Below are 27,920 nucleotides of genomic sequence, written 5' to 3' on the forward strand. Positions count from 1 at the left end.
GGCAATTGTCACCAAAATTTGCCACAGATAAAAAAGGTAGCAAATTTAGTAACCGTTTTCCCATGAAAATGCATATTCCGTATGTTTGGTATGATATGGTAGCTAATAGTTTGGAAATTTTGCCACCACTAATTTTTGGTTACAAATTCGTGGGAAACATACTAAAAATAATATAAAAAGGAGCAAATACATTAAATTTTGACCAGGCCTGGTGGTGGCAAAATGAAATGTGGCCAATTTTGTAACTTTAATTATCTAGCATGCGTGGCTCTTTTCTATTAGGGTTTTGAAAAAATTAACTTCTGCCCCAAATTAACCGCCCATACGATGAACTTGCTAAACGGAACTCATCTCTCCTCATCCCCACCATCAGTATTCTCTCCACAAGGTCCGATTGGAGAACTACTCCGCTCAGCAACGATATTCGATCTCTCCTATCGCCATAAATACAGGTTCGTATCTGAATCAACTTCTCACGTTTCGTGATTGCAACTATTAGGTTTTGATGTTTTGTTTGTTTGATTTACGAAAGGTTATTGAAATAAAACCTAATTGTGAATTTGATAGAGTTCAAACTTCAAATCCATTAGATGAAACAACTTATTTATATTGGGATTTGAAGTTCGATCAAAGGGCTGGGTTTGATTTTACAACAAAGAATTTGTTACATGTTATAAAATTAAATAATGGGTAATATGAATCATCGTATAATTAAGCTGACAAAGAATTTAGGTTATATGAATTTACATGTAACAAGTTCGATTAATAAAAGTTTCATAATGGGAACCTATGAAGCATTTCATTAATTTACTTCCCATTAGGTCCCTTTTATGTTGTAAAGATGTAATACTGGTAGTACTTGACAATGTTGAAGTAGTAAATCATTTAGCCATGTAGTTGTAAGATCTCCAATTGCATTCTTAAAAATTAGCCTCTCACATGCCTTTGGAGTCATGGTCAAGGCAGAACTCATATTAAAAATAGGTTATGTACTTCTTTTGGTACTCTCAAATAGTCAAAGACGTATGTGCTCATGGGACAAGCAGATTTTATTTTTACCAAGATTAATTCATATCAGATTGTGGTGGTTGTTGATTAAGTGACCTTTTTTTTGGTCTATATTGATTTAGCATTGCTTTGTTTTAGTTTTGGGTGTAACTTTGCAAGAAAGATATAAGACTGTTGCTACTCGTTAATTACTCCCTCTACATTAATCTACTTCACTACTACGCCTTCATCACAGGTAGAGAGTCTCAGAAGATCCATCAGAATTCAGAAGTAAAATGAATTGAAAAATGAATTCTGCGAGTCAGGATGGGCTAACTTAAAATGGACAAAGGGTCAGGATGGGTGATTAGTTAATTACCTAAAAATCAAACTAGTCTCAACAAGTTCAAAACTCCAGATTCATTTCAAGTTTTCAATTCAGTTTTGTATCTTTAACGAATTAAAGGGGAATGTGACATTTTGCCAACTAAAATATGCACGAATTGCTTATAAGCAATGCGTAAACATCTGATGCATGATGTTGCTGAACATCAAAGTCTCATAATGGAATCTTGTTGCTGGTTTTGACATTCTTTTTATACATATTACCTGCATAACGCAACTGTCAGTTACTAATCCCTATCACAATTTGTGTTTGTGATGTATTTAACCAGGAAAAGAAGAACATTTTTAGCTGAATGATTATTTGGAGGATCTTTGCTGGCTCTGTGCTCAAATAATTTATTATGTTTCTATGACTGGGCTGAGTGTAGATTGATTCAATGGATTGATGTCAATGTTAAAGTAAGCAATACTTATCTCAATCTTCATTATTTATACCATGCTAGCTTCAGTTTATCGTTTCTTACCTTGTTTATCTTATTATTTACTTTTAGTGACACTGATGCACCTTGCTTCTCACTTTGATTGAGTACATAAAACTTGTGATGCGTGAAGAACTTGAACGGGCTGGTGAACTTTTGCCATCAATTCCAAAGGAACATCATAATAGGTAAGACTTGAGAGTTCAAATATCTTATTCTTTTAATCTTTTTTTGTACAATTTATCTATATACAATTTTGGTACTCTTGAGTTGAGTACCGAATTTTGGATATGGTATATCAACCTGTCTTTCATATGCATACTCCAAAGAAAAATATCAGCATTGAATATTCTAATATCCTATGCACCGAATATTTCATATAGAATTTGAAGACTTTTATGGCGTCTTCATCGATTTAGGTTCATTTGTTTTCTAGTTCCAACCATTGAAGGTTTTTGAAATTCTCAATTAATAAATAAAAATCTATTGAAGCACATTAGTTATTCACAATCTTGACGCACTTTTATTATAGCAAACACATGAGGCATGTGAGAACCGGGGAACCAAAACTGAACCGCTAGATCCGAACCGTATTCTTGTATTTAGAGTCCGGTTCCGGTTCTTAAATTTGGGTGAAAATGGTTCCCAGCTCGGTTCGGTTCAGAACCGTATTCTTGTATTTAGGTACACGAGAACCGTTTAACTCGGTTCCGAACCGAACCGAACCGGTTTTAAATGATCCGGTTCCGGCTCTTATAGATTTGATATTATAATGGTACATTTGTTATTTTTTTCAATTCTTCCGTATTTAATTTGACGTGTTATTATTTTTCTTTGATTTTGATTTCTTTATTCTATTCATTGGTTGTTTGTAGATTGAAAAGTTGAACTTGTTTATCAAGGAGCTTGTTAAGGAAAAGGTTGAAGAAAAAGAAAGGTTTAATGGAATTATTGTGGGATTGTTGGCTGAAAAAGAAAACGATTAGGTGGATAAAGATGCATCTCACAAGTTGAAGTTAAGAGCTACAATTTAGAGATAGGCTATATACAATTGGTATTGAATGTTAAATTTTTATCTTGGTATTTTTATTAGAATGTTTTGTATGATTTTGAAACAGAAAAACTAAAACAAAGATATTTTATACAATTTTTGGATTTTGTAATTTTATTAAGTTGTTTTATATAATTTTGCAATTTTATTAAAATGTAATAATGATGAAAAAAGGAAACCTGTATGGTGACATATTCAAATAATGGTGACTAATTGGTGTCAATATCTAGCAGTGGCTAAATGGTAACAAAAACGATGGCAAAAGATGCTGAATGGGACCTAAACATTTTCATAAAAATCGGTGGCTAATTGGTGTTAATATCTAGTGGTGGCTAAATGGTAACAAAAGAACTAGCAAATAAAGAGCGGTCACAAATATTTTTGACCATTTTTATGGTGGCAAACATCTGGTAGCAAAATATAAAAGTGGTGGCTATTTGGTGGCATTAGGGCAATTGACACGGATGTTTTTGCCACCAAATTTTCGGTTGCAAAAGGTGGCAATAGGGAAATCGCTACCATTTCGTGACCGAAAATGCGGTGGTAAAAGCCCTTTTTTCTAGTAGTGTCTAGACACTGTTCTATACAAACTACTGGTGTCTAACAACTGATTATAAGTAAAATACAAAACAAAGGAAAACTACTGCTTCACTTTCCACTGATGTAGCTTAAGCACTGATGTTGAGCATCAGTGCTTTCTTCAAAGGTGATCAGTCCTTGAATGGGCAGTGCTTGTGTCTTCAGCAGTATTTAAGAGGCATCGGTAGATAGAGCATTAGTGTTTGTCTTCAGCAGTCTTTAAGGTTTCATCAGTGTTTGGTTCATCAGTTGTTCCATTGAGCAGTACTTGAAATCTATCAGCTGTTAGATAACCACTGTCAAGGGGAAAGCTTAAAGTAAACAGCTGCTTATTTTGAATCCCTTGTTGTGATCCGGTTTTGGCTTTCATTGTCTGTTCCTCTGGTAGGGTTCAATCCCAACATATCCTGTTCTAAATCAGCTATTTGATGCTTTAGCTTAGCAACATCCTCAATGTAAGAATTGACAACTTGTTGCTTTATTGAATACTGTCGCTTAAGCGTATTAGTTGTTTCAAAACAGTATTTCAATCTAGATTGAACAAGTTTCATTTGACTTTTCACATTTTCATATGACTCTTTTGTAATGGGATAAGCCAATTTTATTGAATCATACTCTTTCTTCATTTCCTGACATGCATTTTCTTTTTAAAAACACTCTTCGGTCATTTTCGAAACCTTTTCTTTCAAAATCTCATTTTCTTTTTCTAAATTTTTACATTTTTGAGAAAGTTTTTATGTTCAAGATCTCTTGTTCTGAATTTTCCACCTTTTTCAGTACAAGCACTGCATGTTTCCATGCATTTCTTGCACTGTTCAACATTTTTGTTTAACATTTCAGAATCAGAATTTAACTCAGTGATTGGCACTTTGGTGTTTTCTGCTGCATCTGTCTGATTAGCTTCTTTGTTCTTTTCTTCAACACCATCCTGCTATTCTTCAGTAACAACTTTTTTTGTAGCTTCTTCATTCACCACAACTTTTTGTTGGTGCAGTTGTCTGTCGACTACATCTTAGTTCGAGTCTTAGGCTAGGGCTGATTGTACAGTGAACGAAAGTCAGAAAAACACATAAGCTAGTTAGGTTCGCTTATCTGTCAAAACTGTAGGTTCGCTTATGTGTCTTCATAATAGGTCCGCTTATATGGTCATATGAGTGTAGGTTCGCTTATCTGATCATCTGAGGTTCACTTATATGGTCATGTCCATATAAGCGAACCCTGTAGCCTATATATAGGATGTTATTATGAACGGTCCTAAAAACAGCGTGTGCATGTAAAGGCGAAGCCCTGCCAGTTTGTCTCCGGAACTTGTAGTTTGTCAGCAAATCAATAAACGAGACATTAAATAGTGAAATCAAGCTACACGAAGACCGAATAAATGAATTCCGCCTCTGATTCTGTCTAAGCACTCTTCTGATCGACTCGTCAGGTCGTTTAACGATCCTACAAGTGGTATCAGAGCTTAGGAGGAAGAGTTCTTACCGTTTAGCTCGATTTTCGCTCAAAAATTCTGATTTCTACACCTTCTTTTATCAGTTCAGGGAGTTTTACCGGTTAAAATTGGATCAAAATCTCACAGGTTGTGTGTTACTGGACATAGACAAACCCTTGAAAGTTTCGGACTAAATTACGGACTAAAAATGGGTTAAAACAGCTTCGAACTTAGGTCCGCTTATTCGGACAGTGGATAGGTTCGCTTATTCAGACACATTTTAGTAGGTTCGCTCCAAATAGCACCTAGGTTCGCTCAATAGATCCACTTTTAGATACATATTGTGTTTAGGTCCGCTCCAAATTGCTCATTAGGTTCGCTCCAAAGTTTATCATTAAACAGGTTCGCTCATTGGGTTGTGATCTGGTTCGCTCGTGAGGTTGTTTACTGGTTCGCTCATAGTGATTAATTCTGGTCCGCTCATTGGACTGAGACTGGTCCGCTCATTGTCACAAATAGTGGTTCGCTTATTTGGTTGTTGTAGATCCGCTTTTCTGACCTGCTGTGTGTAAAATTCACTGTTGTGATTAAAATGGAAATGGTTTTTGATGAACAAGAAAACAATAAGCTTGAAAGCTTGAATAATTGGTATATGAGAGCTGTGGATACCAATTATAGAAATGTTAGTACGGACATTTGGGTTAAAAGTTTTGAACTTTTCATATGTCAAAAGGATGAAACGTTGAATGAGATGGAAACACGATTTAAAATTCTAACGGACAATTTGTGGAGAAAGGGTATTAGAATGTCAAATGATGAACACATATTGAAATTGATAACTGCATTACCTGCTAAATGGGATGAATTCATGGTTGAGCTAAAAAAGAAAGATTTTTTTCAAGAGCTTTATCCACATCAGTTCTTTAATGAGGTTCATGCAGAGTGTCGTAAGGAAGAAAAGAAAAGAAAGGAATTTTTGTACGAAATAGAAAAGAATTTACAAAAATTGGAATTGGATGTGATTACAGAAATCGATAAAAGAGTTCGGATATGTCTTGCAACAAAGAGTATTCTGAAATATGATATTAAAAGGAAATGTTATATTGATGAAAGTATGAATCCTTTTGATTTTGTTAAACTCTTTGGTGCAGGAACATACAAGATGGAAAAAGAACAAGATTCAAAGATTGAAGAATCTGTGAGGAATGACTCTTCAAGTTCTGTGCCAGTGTGTTTCATATGTGACAACTTGAAGATTGATAATGACAAACTTGTAAAAGATGCGGAAAGTTTGACATTAGAGATCAAGAAGTTGAAAGATGAGAAGCAGACTGATGATAAGCAGATTCTTATTCTGAAAGGAAATTATGAGAAGTTAAAAGCTGAAAATGACAAACTGTTGGATGGTTTGAACAGTTTGAAATCTGAAAACAAGTTTTTGAAAGAAAAAGAAAAAGACTTTGAAAGTAAAAATAAATCGTCAGAAAATGAAGATTTCTGGATAAAACTAGAGAACAAAAATCTGAAAGCTAATGAGACAAAATTTCAAGAACAGATAAAAGTTTTGGAAAATGAAAAGTCTGTTCTTGAAAACTTGAAGAATGTAAATGAAAATTCAATCAAGTCTCATCTTGAAAGAATATCTCAGTTTGAAAAAGAAGCTGAGAATTCCAGAAACAAGATAGATGAACTTGAAAAGAAATTGATAGGTTTTGTGACTGCATCAGACAGGTTGAACTTTCCTTGTCCAAAACCGATCAATTCTGTTCCAATAAGTGACAATGTCACAAACTTTGACAATGTCAAAGTTGAAGATTGCGATGAAAAATCTGATGATGTAAATGAAAAAATAGAAAAACAAAAATTGTTTTTAAAATTGAAAGAAAAATTTCAGAAAACTGTTCTACAATCGACTGAAAAGGGAGAATGCTCTAAGCAAAAACCTTTGAAGAAGAAAGTGGAACAAAAACAAAAAGATAATAAAAGTTCATCAGATCGATCATCCAATCGTAATGAAAAATTACAAAAAGTAAAAAATGAAAACTCAAAAATTATTGGTAATAAGTGGTGCAGGTCGGACCACAGTGCTCAAAAGCCAAATCCAGCAAACTTGAGGAAAGAATATCACCAAGCCAGATAATGCTATGATCTAAGCGTTTGGTGTGAAGGTGGTACATGGTACGATAACAGAGTGTGTTACCGATGCGGCTATCAAGGACACATTGCTGTTAACTGCCAAGGTTGGAGATATGAGACGAGAAGATGCTTTAATTGTCAAATTAGAGGTCACATTGCCAGAGAGTGCCCAAGAAGATCGAATGACAGATTGAGGGCTAAATCTCAAAAATTGGCAACAATTCCAGTCAAAGTCAAGCCTCATGAACAGAAGGTTCTGAAACCTAAAGTTCAAGATCAAACAAGTCAAGAAAAGAAAGTTAAACTTTCACAGGGGCAAAAAGACAAACTGAGGAAGAAGAGAAAGAAGGCTAGAGAGTATTTGGAGAAGATTTTGTCCTTGGGTTCATCTGTTGATAAAAATAAAAGTTCTGATGAATTGACTCCTTCGAATGCAAGTTAAGCCAGACGAATTCATCAGATACAAATCTGAGGACAAAAGAGGAAAAGAAGAAGAAGAAAATGGTCGGCGATGAATCTGACAAGTCAAAGTCAGACAAGCCACCTGCAGGCAATGATTCTGGTTCGTCAAAGCCAGAGGAGCCAGTGGTTGAGGTAAAAAAGGAGAATTCAGGTTTAACAATGGATGATGCAAATTTTCCACCATTGTTGAACAAGAATTCGAAATCACCCAAGGACCGTCAGGCTTGGGTGAATCTGTTTAAATGAAAAACCTGATTTGCCGGAGTTCCTAGGTTGGTAAGCGTGGAACATGAATCGGCATATTTCTTGAGAAATTTCACTTTGGTGATTTTTTGCCTCAAATGTGGTAAATCAGGGACATTAAGTTGTACTTGATTTTCTACAAATGTTGTTTGGGTTTTGAAACTGAAATTGTAAAATCTGTCATGCGTGTGTAGAAAACAATGTGATGAGTAACCCCGAACCTACAAATGTTTGGCAAACAAACTAATTTTTCCGGAAAAACCATTTTGATTAAAATAAACTTAAGTGTTTTGAGATCATAATGGGAAAATAGTTTGTTGAGAGGGGGAGTTCTGATTGTTTACGTCAAGTGGATGGCGAATCGAAACAATTTGATATCATGTTGTCAAGCTTTGAATAGTTTGTTTCAAATTTTCTCAGAAAATCAAAATTGAAACATATTTTGATTTTAGGGGGAGTAAAATTTTAAAAAAATTAGAAAATTTGAAAATGTCAAAAACATTGAAAAATTTAAAAATGAGTTTTAGTGCGAATAGAGGAAATGATAGTACATCAGATAGACTGGCATAGTACGCTAAAGATTTGTAATGTATAAATGCAATTAAGCAGTCTCGCTAAAGATGTGTCGATAGGTTTTCACAGAATTAGTAGATCAATTTGGGATATAAACATAAAATTAACTTGCGTCTACGTGGGGAACACCTCCAGGATATATAGGTAACCCCTGAAATCCTGTTTGAAGGGTCCCGTATTCTGAGATACTAGGTCTTTATGCTCAGTGATATCTGGGGTATTATCCCGGGACTTCTGCTGTATGGAAGTACTGACCTAGTCCCCGGATAATACTTTCTGCAAAAAACTTTGAAATACAAGCTCGCCCTCAGCAATTTGATTAAAAAATAAAATTGATAATCTTTGCTGTTGAAAATAAAAGATCCTCTAAAGGGGACCCACCAAAAGTCGAAGCCGTCATCTCTCTGCGTATACGGAAGTATCGACCTGAGCTCTCACGGCCCTCGCACATTACCCCTTAACAGATATCAGCTGTGGTATACTCACCTGTAAGACTGAATACTAGGGTCTGGATACGGGAGTATATACTGAGGTGGGACACATGTAGATGTTTAAGTACTAAAACACTAAATCTGTATCCCGAACAGGTTGAACATTTTGTGAGAATTTAAGTGGATCAATATATCGACAATCAACGCGAACTGTTTAAAAGCTTAAAATGAAATAACAGCTTAACGGTGCTAGTGTCTAGTCAGCAGCTGATATGATCTTCTTGCACGAACTCACAAAAATATGTTTGTATATATTTCATTTCTGCATTTAATTTTTTTGTTATTGCATTAATGTTTCATTTTTTGAAAAATCCAAAAAGATTTTCGACAACTGATGTTGGAGAGCTGAAATTCAAAATTTCAAAGGCTAAACAAGATGAACAGTTGGTTTGGTTAAAGTGATTTGAAATGATTAATCAGATTTTGGAAAATTTAATAAATTGTTAAATGTGAAAAATTCTTGAATATTCTTAAATTATTAGTTGATTCATTAAGTTGAATCACAATTGTGTTTGTTTGTGATAGATTGTTTGAGTTGTGCAGGTTTCTGATCCTGTTGCGACGGAAAGCCAGGAGATACCTCAGAACCTGAGAAGAAGTTTAAATTGATAAAGCCAGGAGTTGATTTCAATGGTGATAACGAATTCCAGACAGCGATCCCAACATGATGATAGGGGGAGTCTGATGAAAGTTAGAGCCAGAGAAAGATCTAGGTACTTTATTCCAGGAAGAGTTCCTGAAGAAGACCGATTAAGAGTGAAGAGCTGTTAATGTTTGAAGACTCTCACTGAAGATTCCGTCAACATTCAGGGGGAGTCTGTTGGTGCAGTTGTCTGTCGACTACATCTTAGTTCGAGTCTTAGGCTAGGGCTGGTTGTACAGTGAACGAAAGTCAGAAAAACACATAAGCTAGTTAGGTTCGCTTATCTGTCAAAACTGTAGGTTCGCTTATGTGTCTTCATAATAGGTCCGCTTATATGGTCATATGAGTGTAGGTTCGCTTATCTGATCATATGAGGTTCGCTTATATGGTCATATCCATATAAGCGAACCCTGTAGCCTATATATAGGATGTTATTATGAACGGTCCTAAAAACAGCGTGTGCATGTAAAGGCGAAGCCCTGCCAGTTTGTCTCCGGAACTTGTAATTTGTCAGCAAATCAATAAACGAGACATTAAATAGTGAAATCAAGCTACACGAAGACCGAATCAATGAATTCCGCCTCTGATTCTGTCTAAGCACTCTTCTGATCGACTCGTCAGGTCGTTTAACGGTCCTACACTTTTTCTTCCTTTTCTTTCACTTCTTCAACCACCTTCTTCAACTCTTCTACCATACACTCAACATTTTTCTTCATTCTTGCTTCATCCCTCTTCCTCAAACTTTATGTCATGGCATCTCTTATGATTTTATCCAGCTTTTCACATATGTTTTATCTTTTTCAACATTTGAATAGTATTCGTCGGATCGACGAATTACTAGAAGAACATCATCATGAACTATGTCCCTCCTGTGGACGACAGGTTCACCATCTCTGTTGACATAACACTCTCGCTTGTTGTCCCATCTTTTATTGCTTACAGCATTTTCATACTCTTCCTGCATTTTCTCCATTCTGCACCCAATAATGAATCTTTCTCTATCGGTTTTCTCACTCAGAATTTCTTCTCGAGTTTTCTCCTTTATTTCAGCAACAAAGGCATGATGTTTGCTTTTTGATATTGTTCTGCCATGAGCTGTGAATCGATCATCAACATGATCTTCTTCTGGAAGAATCTCACTCCAATCATACCCTTCATCATCATGGATTACTGCACATGCTCTTGACTTCTCTTTGGGATTATTTTCAATCATTTTCAGCTCTTCTTTTCTATGGTGGTAAATCGCCTTTCGGTTATAATCATCATTGAAAGGATGTTCATTTCCATCAACTGCAGAATTATTGCATTCTCTCTTGAAATGACCTTTTTGCTTTCATTTGAAGCAGGTCACTTTGGATTTAGCAAATCCTAGCTTAGTTGACGGACCACCGATTGTCTGTTTCCCAGTAATCTCCATGTATTTCTGAGCTCTGCGGATGCAACTTACCAAACACCAGCGAATGTCTATGAGTTCCATTTCTTCCGGATCAACCTGGTCGTAGTCTTCTTTGGTCAATTCAGAGTTTCCAATTTTGCCTGCAACTAGACCTTCATATGATTCCAGAACAGATGCAAGGAAGCTTATTTGCTGTTAGCAGAGTTGATGCTCATAGCTGGAGAATTCTTTAGCTTAAGAGCAATGTTGCACAGTATTTCCTCTGATTCTTCAGGATTAGCTTTTGCAGAAGATGAGTGATATCATAGATTGTAGCTTAATGAGCTTTTCTGTGATTCCTTTGTCTTCTCACCACTAAATGCTGTCTTTGGTGAATCACCAGCTTTCATCGAGGGTATGTTACCTTTGTAATAAAGACCAACATTCTGATGATGTGAAGAACTGCTTATCTTGCTTTGCTTTTGTAGCTCAAGCTCATGACTTTCTATCTTTTCTATTAATACATCAAGAGTAATTGAATCATATAAAACATCATTTTTCAATATAAAAACAAACGTTTGCCACTGATCGGCTCATGGTAACGCTTCTATGATTTTATCAATTATTTCCTCTCTTGTTTTCACAATCTCAAACCTTTCGAGTTCAATTTTTAAATGATAAAAACGTTCAATCATTTGCCTCACTGACTCTCCTTTTAAGCTATCAAACAAATCAAATTCCTGTTTTAGTAAAGCAATTTTGTTCTTTTTAATTTGTTTGCCTCCTTCGGCTTTAACCCTTAACGCTTCCCAAACCGATTTTAATGACCCATCATGATTTAACAAAGAAAATATATCATCTCGGATAGATTGTTGAATCAATGCGATTATCTTCTGCTCATATGAGAATTTCCATTTGTCTTCATCGGAAAGATCATTGAGATGTATCTCTTCTTTCTTGTCATTGATCGGTCGACTATATCCAAACTCTAAGCAGAACCAGCTCTCGTGAGCATATGCCTTAGTCCAGTTCAGGAATCTTTCTTTCCACCAAGTATAATCCTCTATATTCTCAAGCTTAGGTGGTTTCGAATAGGTTCCCTAGAAATTATCATGTTTTATGTTATCATTGATTGTTTTTGTTATTGATCTCGGTGTGACGGTTGATGTCTCAGACGATTCGGATGTAAACGCATTGTAGAACGTGTTGTAGAACTCTTCAGCCATGATATGAACTTCTCGAATCACCTGAATACAAACAAACAAAGAAACACAATCAGTTTAAACACTTATCAATTAACTGAATCAGACTAGTACTCGAACTGGTGAATATTCTGTGCGAATTGAGGTTCAAGTTTTCAAACCGTGCAAATTGCTATGACCTGGATCAAATTCAAACGACCTTACCCACTACGTGCGAACTGAGTTCTCTCTCAAACGACCTGAAGGGCTATAACCACTTCACACGACCTGAGTGACTATTTCAAACGACCTGGAAAGTCTATAAGCACTTCACATGACAAAATGATTATGTTGATCGAATAGGTGGCCGTTTACTCTTTTACCTCAATAATGAACTTTGATATTCAAAATTAACTCACATGCACACTGACATCATCACTAATTCTCGTGAATATGATATCATCAATTCAAAGTGTACGTCAACCTAGAACAATTCACATGCAATCTGACAACAATTAATGAGTCATACAAAACTTCACATGCGTTCTGATTGTTTTGAATTATACTTCACGTGATTGCTTTTCAAAGATAAGCTATAATTGGACCGATGATATTATGGACAGTAGAATATGGTGGGCTTTTTAATGGCTGACAAACAACATTACTCAATGAATTTTAATTGGACCTTCTAATCTGAATATTTGACTTAAAGGACTACCAAATTTAGAGTGACCGACAACTTTGATGTAAATCAATTTCTAATTGGACCTTCACTTTTGGTGGGCTGATACACTAATTAGATGTATTCAATCAAGGTGGTGGCCGACAATCCTATTCAATATCATATTAAATGAGACCTGAGTTTAATTTCAAACGAACTGGAATTCAGTTCGTACGACCTGGGGGATTTCACACGACCTGAAGACCGGTTAACCAAACCGTACAAACTGGAACATAATGTGACACTCTAGGTTTTCCCGAGTAACCCTCTTGTGTGTATGAATAAATTATTAAATGAAAGGTGTGAATTATCTTGATGTGCTATATGTTGATAATGTGTACGTATAATATATAGTTATGAATATGCTTATAATGGTGAACCGAGACCAACAGGGCCCGACTCGAGACCACCCGGTCTCGAGTGACCCACATCAGTTGGGCCGCACCCCTTGTGAGTCCACTTGAAAGCCCATTAGGGTGCATCACCATGGCATGGGTATAAACCTCACACATCAGCCGACTTACCTCATTTGGACAACAATCATCACCCCAAATCCCCAAACATTTCCTCTCACTCATACACACCCTCCTACACTCCCTCTATCACTAAAACCCTAAAGTTCCACCATCATCCTCCTCCCTTCTCGGAACAACCGACGGAAGAAGAAGGAGCTCTCGGATCGGCTTGTATTCATCTCTCGGTGTTTTGCCTACACATCTCCACACTTTAGAACCGGTTAGTGCCTCCTTGTGCATAGTTGGAGATCTTTGATATAGGTTCTTGATTATGAATGATTTGCATGACTAGTTTAAATGTTCCATGTATGATCGTGTGATGAAATGGAATAAAAATGACTAGATGATAATTATGGCTAGCTTAATGATGGATTCTGTATTATGAAAACGAATAATGATCATATGCAAGGCATGTGTTAGTATGACAATGTTATTGAAAGATGATATGCAAGGTGTTAGACAATAGGAATGTGTTTGTATGTGCAATCCTGGGAATGTATGATTAGGAGCCGGTGATGATACTGATTTGAGTACATGCTAGGATAAGAATTTCTTGGACATTCATGTTTGGTGAATATGTAAAAACACTAACTGATGAACTGTTTGAAGATGAAATGAATATTTGAAAACTGTATGTTTGATCTATTTTGTTTTGGTTTTAGACAAGAAAACATGTTTGTGAGAATTGGTTGGATAGTACACAATTTCATGAAATTGCAATTCTATTGGATAGTACAAATGTTGCAGATGTTCTAGAAGGATTCTGTCACCAGATGTGCCAATCGAGACCCCCGGTCTCAACTCGAGACCACCTGAGTGATAACTCGAGACCGCAGATATTGCGACTCGAGACCATGAATCACAACACGAGACAAACGTCAAGGACTCGAGACCAACAAGATCTCGACTCGAGATATCATGATCTCGACTCGAGACTAAACTCGAGACCTCTGAGATCTGGACTCCTGTCTGCACCACTCGAGACCAGCCATTCGCAAGTCAAGACCTCTTGGTTGCGACTCGAGACTGCCTGATCTCGAGTCGAGACCACCTTGTCTCGACTAGGCTGCTTACCTTAGCTATTGGGCCACAATGTGTTTTGGGTTAGGCTGCCTGTTGACTGAACTATGTGTTATCTGTAACTGTTTAACTGTTAGAACAGGCCCAATAACGTGTAGGGTACTGGTATGATATGTATGCTATGTGTTATTTATGTGTAGAATCTACGTGACTTAACTGTATCCGAGCCTGACCCATACTGGTAACCATATTAGGACGTGGTGACCAGCATACCTAACCATGTAAACTAAACTACCGAGCAACCCAAGGTAGTTCACAACTTTTAAAGCATGCGTTCCCTGTGGTTTGGGAAAACGGAACTTAAAACATCGCTATCCCTTGTAAGGGATACAAACCTATTTTCTCCCCTTGTGAGGGACTCTTAGTTAATTACTGTTTATACGGAATGCAACGAGCAACACTAAACGAAACTCTATCACTCAAGTCCCTAGTACATAATACCGATTAGTCGCCGGGGCCAGGCGAACGGGTTATTAGTTGATAGCGCTATTTAGGTTCGACCAGTCTCACACCGACCCTTGTTACTGGGAACGGGCGTGAACTAATAGACTCTGGCATCCGTCAATGATGATAGAACATTGACAAACGGGGCACTGCGGAAACGTATGGTTAAGTAAGTATTCGGTATTGGAAAAACAGTTTAGTCGCTTACTTATGGGGTAGCTCCCCATGGCATGTATAAATGGATAAATTAACTGGTGAAACAAGTTTTTGGTAAATAAAAACTGGACAACTCGTGAACTCGCCAACATTTTTGTTGATACCCTACTGCATGCTTTGCAGGTACCCAGTGACTCAGGAGCTTGCTACTTGGGGATGTGTAGTGGTTGTCTACCCCTGTGTTGGGTGCTAAATAAACTTGAACTATGAACTTTGTTTTAAACTGTTCTGTCTACGCTTCCGCTACTTACCTAAACTACTGTTTGAACTTACAACTTTTGGACTTGATTATGATATTTGCTAACCCTGTGGTTGGTGAATATTACTTACGTTATTAATTAAATTGCTCAGTATAATTGGTGGCTGGATCCTGGTCAGTCACGCCCCCAAGCGGTGGTACTCCGCATGTGGATTTTAGGGGTGTGACAGATTGTTATCAGAGCCATTGGTTATAGTGAACTTGGTTTTAAAAAGGAAGTCTTTTTGAGAAAAACCAGACTATAACCCGTGACTCGTGACGACACTACACTCCAAGTGCAAGACTCAACGCATTAGACCTCATAGCTCGGACTAGTGTTTACTTGCTTGCTTACTTTATGCTTTCTGTTCTGCTCTACGTACTAGTTTGCCTAGTTAGATAGATACACCTCCTTCTTCTATCTCATTCTCGCTACATTACGACATCACACTCATCTTATGTTTTCTGGTTATGAAGACAATGAGTGGACGCGGAAGAGGAAACGTTAACATGACTCAGGCTCAGTTCACTAACCTGATCAACACGGTGGCTGCAGCTTTCGCAGCTCACCCTGGAGGTAAACTCGTTATTTTAGGATGTTTAGATCCTACCGCCACATTGTCTTTTCACCCCTAAACCTATTCGCTTCGCTTCTCACAACAGGTCAGCATGCGCCTGCGCAACCACGTGTTTGTACTTTCAAAACCTTCATGGATTGCAAGCCTCTCCCTTTCAATGGCACTGAGGGTGCCATAGGTCTTCTGCACTGGATCGAGAAGGTCGAAGCTGTGTTCGCTGTCTGCAAGTGTCCCCCTGCTAATTGGGTGAAGTTTGCTACTGGCACACTTGAAGGAAACACGTTTTCATGGTGGAAAGCACAGATCCAGATGCTTGGTTTGGAAACTGCTAATGCTACTGCATGGGAAGATTTCAAGGATATGATCAAGGAAGAGTATTGTCACAGGGATGACATCCACAAGCTTGAAAACGAGTACTTTGAGCTCAAGATGGTTGGATCAGAGATCGAGACATACACCAAACAGTCCAACGACTATGCTGCTCTTTGCCCAAACATGTCTCGACCTATGTATCGAAGGATCGAATTGTACATCAAGGGTTTGGCCCCAGAAATTCGGAGCCATGTGACCTCAGCTAACCTCAATGCCATTCAGCCAGTCGTTCGTCTCGCTCACAAACTCACTGATCAGGCTGTGGAGCAGGGCAAGTTGCCCAAAAGGATCAGTGCTACTGATGGAACTTCTGGTGAAAACAAGCATAAGTGGGAAGGGAACCAAGGCAAGGATGCTAATCCCACTCAGGCCCCAACTCAGCAAAGGAAAACTGAAAACAACAAGGGTCCTCAGCAACAGGGTGGCTATCGAGGAAACCACCCCAAGTGTAACAAGTGTAACAGACACCACTATGGGCCATGTGGCAAAAGTCAGTGCCAGCGATGCAACAAGATGGGGCATGAAGCCAAAGACTGCAGGAGCCAGTTTCTGACTCGACAGAATCAGCAGCAACCGCAACAACAGCAGCAAGGAAATAACCGTGTGTGCTATAAGTGTGGAGCAACGGGGCACATGCGAAGGGATTGCCCTGAACTGAACCAGAACCGCAACAACAACCAGGGAGCTGGAAACAACGATCAAAACAACAACAATGCTGGGAATGGTGCAAGAGGAAGGGCTTTTGTCATTTGGGGCTGGAGAAGCAAGGAATGACCCCAACGTCGTGGCGGGTACGTTCCTACTCGATGATCATTATGTTTCTGTATTGTTTGATTCTGGAGCCGATGCTAGTTATGTATCCCTACGTATTAGTAAGAAGCTTAAGCACCCGCCTACGTTACTAAGTTCTAAACATATCGTCGAGTTAGCTAATGGTAGAAACATTGAGGCCTCAAATGTTATCAACAACTGCAAACTAGTATTGTCTGGTCAGACCTTTAGCATCGATCTTTTCCCTATCATTCTTGGAAGTTTCGACGTCGTTATTGGTATGGATTGGTTATCCAAACATCGGGCTGAAATTCTTTGTCAAGAGAAAATGGTACGTATTCCCCGTCGTTCTGGCAAACCCCTCATCATTCAAGGTAACAAAGGCGGAGAAGTCACTGGCATCATCTCGTTCTTAAAGGCCTAGAAGTGTTTACGAAAGGGGCACACCGCTATCTTAGCACTTGTCACCGACACACATGAAAAGGAAAAGAGGATTGAAGATTTTCCAGTGGTACGCGACTACCCCGAGGTATTTCCTGAAGAACTACCTGGATTCCCTCCTCATCGTCAGGTCGAATTTCAAATCGAGCTAACTCCCGGAGCGGCGCCTATAGCTCGAGCACCTTATCGACTAGCCCCCGCAGAACTGAAGGAACTTTCTACGCAACTACGAGAACTATTGGATAAAGGATTTATCCGTCCTAGTTCGTCACCCTGGGGAGCACCAATGCTCTTTGTTAAGAAGAAGGACGGCACATTCCGAATGTGCATCGACTATCGTGAGCTGAACAAGGTTACCATCAAGAATCGTTACCCTCTCCCACGTATCGACGATCTATTCGATCAGTTGCAAGGATCGAGCTACTAGTCTAAGATTGACCTGCGATCAGGTTATCATCAGCTAAGAGTCCGTGACGAAGACATCTCCAAAACTGCATTCAGAACTCGTTATGGTCATTACGAATTCCTCGTCATGCCCTTTGGAATGACTAACGCGCCTGAAGTTTTCATAGACCTCATGAACCGAGTGTGCAAGCCTGACCTCGACAAGTTCGTAATTGTGTTTATCAACGACATCCTGATCTACTCGAAAAGTCAAGAGGAGCATGAACAACACCTGCGTCTTATTCTCGAACTCCTTCAAAATGAACAACTGTACGCCAAGTTCTCGAAATGCGACTTCTGGCTTCGAGAAGTCCATTTCCTTGGGCACGTGGTCAATAAGGACGGAATTCACGTCGACCCAGCTAAGATCGACTCTATAAAGAATTGGCCTACACCTAAGACTCCGACCGAAGTTCGCCAATTCTTGGGATTGGCAGGATACTATCATAGATTCATCAAGGGGTTTTCGAAGATTGCACAGCCCCTCACGACTCTCACTCAGAAGGGTATTGCTTACAAATGGAATGAAGCTCAGGTGTCACACCCCCAAAATCCACGTGCGGAGTATCACCGCTTGGGAGCGTGACTGACCAGGATCAAGCCACCAATCATATAGAACAATATATATTGTAAAAGTAATTGCCATTAAACCAAACCAAATCCATATGAAAGGTGATCCAAAATCATAAGTAAGTTATCATTGTTTAGCGAAAGTGTATAATCAAAACCCAACATAATTAAGTACGAAACGTCATAAGTGTTTAATAAGATAATCACGATCCAAGCCCACAACGACCAGCTCCTCCATGTGCAAGCTGCATGTACCTAACGACCTGCAAGGCATGTAACAGAGGATCAACAACTAGTTGAGCGAGTTCACAGAAAGTAAATGCGTAATAGTAAGTTTGTATGTAACAGGTGGCTCTACTAGGCCGTTGGTACGGTCTATTGGTGGGGGCTTCCCATGTTGTATAACCACTAGACTATTCGTAACCATAAGTATCCTTCACAACCGAGGATAGTAGTAAGTATAAATACACGTAGGTTTTACGTGAGTATCCTTCACAACCGAGGATAGTGATAAGTATAAGTCTACGTAGATTGTAAGTATGTGTCCTGCACAACCGAGGACAGTGAATAGCATAAGTATGTGTCCTGCACCTGCACAACCGAGGACAGTGAATAGCATAAGTATGTGTCCTGCACAACCGAGGACAGTAAGAAACATACGTATGTGTCCTGCACAACCGAGGACAGTAAGAAGCATATGCATATGTGGGCTTTACGCCTGTGTCCTGCACAACCGAGGACAGTAAGTAGTATAAGCATACGTAGGTTTACGTATGTGTCCTGCACAACCGAGGACGCTGGTATGGTAGTCTAGTATTAGTGTCAGTACGAATCTATTCAACCTTATTCCTTCAATCCCATTCCCAAGCCCTTGGGAATCCCATGCCTTAGTAAGGGTGTGAACTCACCTTGGTTTGCTCGGTATGCTAGGTTATGCACTCACAAGTAATCAGTCAAGTCCTTGTGTTGATCCTAGAGAAAGAGAGGAATCAAACTTGTGATGTCTTGCCAATGATTTGGTGATGATTGCCAGAGAATTGTGAACTACGTGCTTGGATTTTTGTGTGTGTGGTTTAGTGAAGGATTAGGGTTAAGTATAATTAAATTTTCACTAATTACTCAATACACCCTGAATAATTATATTTTACACAAGCATACCATCTTACAAGCATTTCACAGTTTCACCACCAAGTTCACATAATTGACAAGTCTATCACAATTAATCAAACAACCATGCACAATCACACAATACGATTTATTGCATCAAAACGTATACCATTCCATAGCAATCAATTGTGCAAATAATTAACTACACGAACAATGAACGTGCAATAAATGCGAAATAGAAATCTTGGAAATTCGAGTTGTCACATTATCCCCAACTTAAAAGAAATTTCGTCCCGAAATTTGGTACGCACCCACTGAGGAAGCTAGGTAAGCTGTATTGTTCACTGGTTTTCCTAGGGTGTCACATCATCCCCCCGTTGATTTGGAATTTCGTCCCAAAATTCAGTAGTAGTAGCTTCAGCCTCAGTAGTGGTTGCATTGGTTTCGAATAACTGGGGGTACTTTTCTTTCATTTGGTCTTCGCATTCCCAGGTGTACTCTGGGCCACGTCGGGAGTTCCAACGAACTCGAACAAGAGGGATTCTCTTGTGTTTGAGGACCTTAACATCCCGGTCCGTGATTTCAACTAGCTCCTCGACGAACTGCAACCGCTCGTCGATAGTGAGTTCCTTAAAAGGAACTATGAGGGTCTCATCTGACAGGCACTTCTTCAGATTCGACTCGTGAAATACATTGTGAACTGCACCGAGTTCAGCTGGTAGGTTTAGTCGGTAGGCTACTAGGCCTATTCTTTCAGTGATTTCGAACGGTCCAACATACCGTGGATTGAGTTTGCCTCGTTTACCAAATCGAACCACACCCTTCCAGGGTGAGACTTTAAGTAAAACCCGGTCCCCGACCTGAAATTCCAAGGGCTTCTTACGCTTATCCGCGTAGGCTTTCTGACGGTCGCGTGCTGCCGCCATGCGTTGTCGTATTTATGCAATCTTTTCTGTGGCGTCCACTACAATCTCTGGACCCGTAATCTGACTATCCCCCACCTCTGCCCAGCAGAGAAGTGACCGGCATTTACGTCCGTACAATGCCTCAAATGGAGCGGCTTGTATGCTGGTGTGATAACTATTATTGTAAGAAAACTCCACCAAAGGGAGGTGATTTTCCCAGCCGTTGCCGAAATCGATAACACATGCTCGAAGCATGTCTTCAAGAGTCTGGATCGATCGCTCAGACTGCCCATCCGTCTGAGGGTGATAAGCTGTGCTCATGTCTAAACGGGAGCTAAACGCTTTGTGCATCGCTTGCCATAGCTCTGACGTGAATCGTGCATCCCGATCCGAGATGATGGAGGTGGGCACCCCGTGCCTTGAAACAACTTCTTTAAGATAGATGTCTGCGAGAGTGGAGAACTTATCCGTTTCCTTAATAGCCAGGAAGTGTGCAGACTTGGTGAGTCGATCCACGATCACCCATATGGTATCATTCCCACGCTGGGATCTAGGTAGGCCTGTAACAAAATCCATGGAAATTTCTTCCCATTTCCACTGTGGTATCCTGGGTTGTTGAAGTAGGCCCGCTGGTTTCTGATACTCCACTTTGACCTTGGCACATGTCAAACACTTGCCGACGTAAGTAACGATGTGGGCTTTCATGCTAGGCCACCAATATGTTGTTTTGAGATCGTGATACATCTTATCCGTACCTGGATGTATCGAGTAGCGAGACTTATGAGCTTCATCCATCACAAGCTCTCGTAAGCCGCCATATAGTGGGACCCAAACGCGTCCTGTTACATAATAGGCGCCATCCTCCCTTTGTTCTAATCGTTGCCTTGGGCCACGTAAAGCTTCAGCCTTCACGTTTTCTGGTTTCAATGCTTCCACCTGAGCATCTCGTATCTGTGCAGGAAGACTGGACTGGATAGTGAGCTGCAAGGCTCGTATGCGCCTAGGTAAGGTGTCTTTTCGACTGAGAGCGTCAGCCACAACGTTGGCTTTGCCTGGGTGGTACTTGATGGCGCATTCGTAATCATTAAGTAACTCGACCCATCGTCGTTGACGCATGTTCAATTCCTTCTGCTTGAAGATATGCTCGAGACTCCTGTGATCGGTATAAATTGTGCACTTGGTACCGTACAGGTAGTGTCGCCATATCTTAAGCGCGAAAACAACAGCTCCCAGCTCTAAATCGTGCGTCGTGTAGTTCCGTTCATGAACCTTGAGTTGACGAGAAGCGTAGGCAATAACTTTATCCCGCTGCATCAATACACAACCAAGCCCCTGTATCGATGCGTCACAATAGACCACAAAATCATCTGTGCCCTCTGGCAGTGAGAGAATAGGTGTGCTGCATAGTCTATCCTTCAGATACTGAAAAGCCGTTTCTTGCGTATTACCCCAACGATAGGTAACACCTTTCTGTTTCAACATTGTGAGCGGCGGTGCGATCTTGGAGAAATCTTTGATGAATCGTCGGTAGTACCCTGCCAAACCCAAGAATTGGCGTTTTTCCGTCGGTGTACGTGGTGCAGGCCAGTTCCTGATCGAATCTACCTTGGATGGATCGACATGAATCCCATCCCCGTTCACCACATGGCCTAAGAAGTGGACTTCACGAAGCCAGAAGTCGCATTTTGAAAACTTTGCGTACAGTTGTTCCTTTCGAAGAAGTTCCAAGATAAGACGTAAGTGCTGCTCGTGCTCCTCCTGACTCTTGGAGTAGATCAGAATGTCGTCGATGAAGACAATGACGAACTTGTCTACATTGGGTTTGCACACCCTGTTCATAAGATCCATGAAGACTGTAGGCGCGTTCGTAAGCCCAAATGGCATAACAAGAAACTCGTAGTGACCGTAGCTGTGACAACTCGAAATCTAGAACCTTTCGTTGTAACTTGCTTGTACGTTATGTGACTAGTTAAAATGATAACGTGAACTTTTATGTGCTTTGTTTTGTGTGCATTGTATGTATATATGTATGTGTGTTATATGTGAACCGAGAACCCGACACGAAACAACAAGGAACCCGACTCGAGACCATGAGGTCTCGAGTGACTAGTAATCGGTTTTGGGCCTTGGGCCGAGAACCTTTGGCCGGTTGGGCCTTTGGGCCGTAAACCCTTAGCCGAAACCCATAGGGTGCACACACTTGGAACTTTGACTATAAATACACTACCTTAGTTAGTGTTACCATTTTGTTGAACATTACAACACACACTCTCCTACTTCTCTCTCTCACCTAAACTCTAGAACACAAACCCACTCCATCATTCTTGGATCTTTGGACTTGGATCGGCTCACACACACACCCGGTTGGAAGCTTTTCACACACCCTCGAAACCCATAACCGGTTAGTGTTCTTAATGCTTTGTTGAATGTTAGTGTGTTCATGTTATGTTTGTAAGATGAGATTATGTGACAATATGTTAAGATGAGTTATACATAATGTTTTGAAAAGAAATCGGTTCATGAATGTTTCTTGTTATTAGTTGAACTATACATAAATATTTGATGATGAAAATGGGTTCATTGTATGTTAAAAAGGGTGAATGATGATATTGGTTGCACTTGGATTAGATCCGAAAAGTTTGGGTGTTTATACTAAGAAAAATCGGCTAATGAATATGTTTGTCAAGTAGGATGCATGCTAGTAAAATTGTATCTTGATAGTTGTTCATGATTTTGGGTGAATAAGTGGTTAATATGTTATGAACTTGTTGAATATGTGTTTGAATATGTGAAGAACACTTTGAATGATAGTTAAGAATGTGAAAACCCTTGTGATTTTGATCCATCTTTGACTAGTAACCTGATTAGGAAAACTGTTAGTGGAATGCTATTGGTAGTTTCCTGAATTGGGCCTGATTATAATGTACCATTAATCTGACCATATCTGCATCAACACGTGAACTTGACAACGACAGCTTACCGACTCGCAATCACCCGTTGCGACTCGCAACCACAGCGTTACAACTCGAGACTACGCGGTTGCGACTCGCAACCATAACAGGACAAGCCGAAACCACAGGTTACGAGTCCCGTTGCGACTCGAGACCTTAGCATGATGAACCGAGACTACGGTTGCGACACCGGTTGCGACTCGCAACCATCCATGATCAACACACAGCATGACTCGAGACCATGCTTGCGAGTCCGGTTGCGACTCGAGACCACACTTTTGGGCCTTAGTTAATGGGCCAGACTGATGGGCTTCTGTGTTAACTGCTTTTACGTGTTTGGGCCTAAGTAGTTGGGCTGAACTCGTGAACCGTATGTGCTTCTATTGACTGTTAACTGTTACTGCTAAACGTGCTTGCCAAACGTGTTGAACATTTGTACACTACTTGGTTCGAATCTGATTATACGTGATATCCGTGTTAGGACGTTATTGACTACTTGCGACTTGATTGACTTTCTGTGTTTGACTGCCGAGCAAACCAAGGTGAGTTCACACCCTTTACAAAGCATGGGATTCCCTGGGTTGGGAACGGGGTTAAGGAACGTGGTTCCTCGTCTACCTTGGGTAGGACGTCAGTGGTTCAGGAATGTGATTCCTCGTCCGGATGGACGGATAAACGTACTAGACTAAAACTCTATCACGAAGTCCCTCCTTTTTGTATCGACTAATCGCCGGGCCAATGGCGAGCGGGTCATTAGTTAGATAGCGCTATTTAGGTCTGACAAGCCTCACACCGTGCCGCAGAGGACGGGCGTGAACTAATGGATCTGGGGCACGTCAATGATGATAGACATTGATGTTTTCAGGGCACATAAACATGACTACAGTCAGCAATCGATACGGTAACGAGTCTAGTATACACATGGGGTAGCCCCCACGGCTGGAGAGCCAGATGATGTACATGGGGTAGCCCCCACGGCCGAAATGCCTGATAACTACATGGGGTAGCCCCCACGGCCGGAGTGCCGGAGTAACTGGGAACGAACTGGTCACGTTTTTAAAACTATGGGGTAACCCCCACGGCAGGATGCCAGATAAAGTAAACTGTTTTCGAAACAACTAAAACGAACGCCCACCCGTGAACTCACTCAACTAGTTGTTGACTCGTTACTACATGCTTTGCAGGACCATAGGTACTCAGTGGGAGCTTGCATGGAGGAAGATCGTTGTGGGACAGGGATTGCTACAAGACTATGTGAAACTTGAAACTTTTGGAACTTATGTTATAACTTTAAACTTATGCTTCCGCTTGCAACTTAAACTTATTTGTTTTGGAACACCAATCGTGAATGGTTAAACTTTTATAACTATTTATATGCTTGTTCAGTATGATTGGTGGCTGGATCCTGGTCAGTCACGCCTCCAAGCGGTAGTACTCCGCAGGTGGGATTTTGGGGGTGTGACAGATTGGTATCAGAGCCATTGGTTATAGTGAACTTGGTTTTAATAAAGGAGAAACGTTTTTGTTAAAGCCAGACTATAACCGGTTTAGTGCTCAACGGTCCACAACGACACTTCGCTCCTCATGCAAGGCTCGATGTTCTAGGTAATATGATGTATGTATATTGCCTACTTGTTAATTACGTAGTACATTGCTCATAGTATGCTTGATTAGTATAGCTACTGTTGTTTGAACACGTGCGTGCTTACTCTGTCCTACTATTGTACTTTCGCGAACCCCTCTCACACGTATTACTCTTATTATGAAGAACCATGTCTGGACGCGTTAACATGACACAAGCCCAGTTGACGGCTTTGATCAACGAGCGAGTTGCCGCAGCGCTCGCAGCCGCACACGCAGGAGGTATATCCTGCAGTCCGAAATGTTCTAGGATCATTTGGATCCTACTCTCGTGAACCAACCTTTGTGTTAAACTCTGTCTTTCTTTCACATACCTTAGGTCAGTATGCTCAGGCACCGGTGTGCACTTTTAAGACCTTTATGGACTGTCGACCCACAACTTTTAGCGGCACTGAAGGAGCAGTAGGTCTCCTACACTGGTTTGAGAAACTGGAGTCTGTGTTCGAAATGTGCGAATGCCCTGAAGCGCGCAGGGTGAAGTATGCTACTGGTACTCTCGAGGGTTTGGCTCTCACGTGGTGGAATGCTCAAGTGCAGATGTTAGGGTTGGTTGCTGCCAACGCCACCCCATGGGAAAACTTCAAGGAAATGATCAGGGAGGAATACTGCAGTCGTGACGACATTCACAAACTGGAGGATGAGTTTTACAATCTCAAGATGTCAGGATCAGAAATTGAGGCATACACTAAGAGATCGCATGAGCTTGCCTTGTTGTGTCCTACTATGGTGGATCCTCCGTATAAGCGAATTGAACTCTATCTCAAGGGCTTGGTGCCAGAGATCCAAAGTCATGTGACTTCAGCGAGGTTGACTACTATCCAGCAGGTTGTACAGTTGGCTCACCGTCTCACTGACCAAGCGGTGGAGCAGAACAAGTTACCGAAGCGTATAGGTGCTGCAACTACTTCTGGTACTTCTAGTGGGGATAAACGGAAATGGGATGGAACTTCAAGCAGGGGTTCAACTTCAGTGCAAACTCAGTCTCAGCAGAGAAAGACGGATGATCACAAGAGCCCCGGTCAGCAGTCATCTAGTGGTCAAAGTCATGGTGGATACAAGGGGAATCACCCCAAGTGCAATCGTTGTAGCCTACACCACAGTGGGCCATGCACCAGGGGCAACTGTCATCGATGCAACAAGCCTGGTCATGTTGCAAAGGATTGCAGAAGCGCATACCCCGTCAACCAGAATCATCAGCAACCTCAGCAGAACCAGCGACAGCAGCAGGGTAACAACAAAGGGTGCTTTCAGTGTGGAGCTGAAGGCCACTTCAAGAAGGATTGTCCCCAACTGAACCAGAACAACAACAATCAGGGGAATGGTAACAATGGGAACAACAACAATGGTGCTAGGGGACGAGTGTTCGTGATCGGTCAAGGTGAAGCAAGGAATGATCCCAACGTGGTGACGGGTAAGTTCCTTCTCGACGACTTTTATGTTACAGTCTTATTTGATTCGGGTGCCGATACTAGCTATGTGTCACTAGAAGTTAGTAAGATGCTTAAGCGTATTCCTACACCCCTGAGCGACAAGCACACTGTAGAGCTAGCTAATGGTAAGAATTTGGAAGCCTCACACGTAGTCAAGGGTTGCCAGCTTATTCTCGCTAACCAGACCTTCGCCATCGATCTTATTCCTATTGTCTTGGGTAGTTTCGACGTTGTCATTGGGATGGATTGGTTATCCCAACACCGAGCAGAGATTCTTTGCAACGAAAAGATCGTTCGTATTCCTGGTTTAGGTGGTGAACCTCTCATGATACGTGGCGACAAGAGAAGTGCTGTTGAGAACATTATCTCTCTTCTTAAAGCCCAGAAATGCTTACGAAAGGGCCACACTGCGATTTTGGCTTTAGTTACTGATACCACAGAAAAGGAGAAGAAGTTAGAAGATTTTCCCGTTGTACGCGACTATCCTGAGGTATTCCCTGAGGAATTACCTGGTCTTCCGCCCCATCGCCAAGTCGAGTTTCAGATTGATCTAGCTCCTGGAGCCGCGCCTGTAGCCCGTGCACCTTATCGTTTAGCGCCATCAGAGTTGGAAGAACTCTCCACGCAACTACAAGAACTCTTGGATAAGGGTTTCATTCGTCCTAGCTCATCGCCTTGGGGAGCTCCAGTGTTATTTGTGAAGAAGAAGGATGGTACCTTCAGAATGTGTATCGACTATCGCGAACTCAACAAGGTGACTGTGAAGAATCGTTATCCTCTACCGCGTATTGACGACTTGTTCGACCAGTTGCAGGGGTCGAGCTACTATTCAAAGATCGATCTGAGATCGGGATATCACCAGCTGAGAGTTCGGGAAGAGGATGTCTCTAAGACGGCCTTTAGGACTCGATATGGGCACTATGAGTTTTTGGTCATGCCGTTTGGGCTGACGAACGCACCGGCAGTTTTTATGGATTTGATGAATCGAGTGTGCAAACCGTACCTGGACAAGTTTGTTATAGTCTTCATCGACGACATCCTGATCTATTCTAAGAGTAAAGAAGAGCACGAACAGCATCTACGACTTATTTTGGAACTCCTTCGGAAGGAACAGCTTTACGCAAAATTCTCGAAATGCGACTTCTGGCTTCGTGAAGTCCATTTCCTAGGGCATGTGGTGAACAAGGATGGGATTCACGTTGATCCATCCAAAGTGGAATCTATTAAGAACTGGCCTGCACCTCGTACACCAAAGGAAATTCGCCAATTTTTGGGATTGGCAGGTTACTACAGGAGATTCATTAAGGATTTCTCTAAGATCGCGCGGCCTCTCACTTTGTTACACAAAAAGGCGTTGTTTATCATTGGGGAAATGCACAAGAGTTAGCTTTTCAGCATCTAAAGGATAGACTTTGTAGTGCACCTATCCTTTCACTGCCAGAGGGCACAGAAGATTTTGTGGTTTACTGTGATGCGTCAATTCAAGGTCTTGGTTGTGTATTGATGCAACGAGATAAAG

General features: G+C 40.7%; 1 long non-coding RNA gene across 1 annotated transcript; it reads left to right on the forward strand.

Annotated features, from left to right (window-relative positions):
• Positions 1-204: 204 nt before the first annotated feature.
• Positions 205-2,979, forward strand: LOC110909154. The gene is made up of 4 exons (XR_002575187.2): positions 205-452; positions 1,662-1,791; positions 1,884-1,999; positions 2,687-2,979. It is a non-coding gene; the product is annotated as an uncharacterized LOC110909154 (long non-coding RNA).
• The last annotated feature ends 24,941 nt before the right edge of the window (positions 2,980-27,920 follow it).

The sequence above is a fragment of the Helianthus annuus genome, chromosome 8 (genome assembly GCF_002127325.2).
Source record: "Helianthus annuus cultivar XRQ/B chromosome 8, HanXRQr2.0-SUNRISE, whole genome shotgun sequence".
NCBI classification, from domain to species: domain Eukaryota; kingdom Viridiplantae; phylum Streptophyta; class Magnoliopsida; order Asterales; family Asteraceae; genus Helianthus; species Helianthus annuus.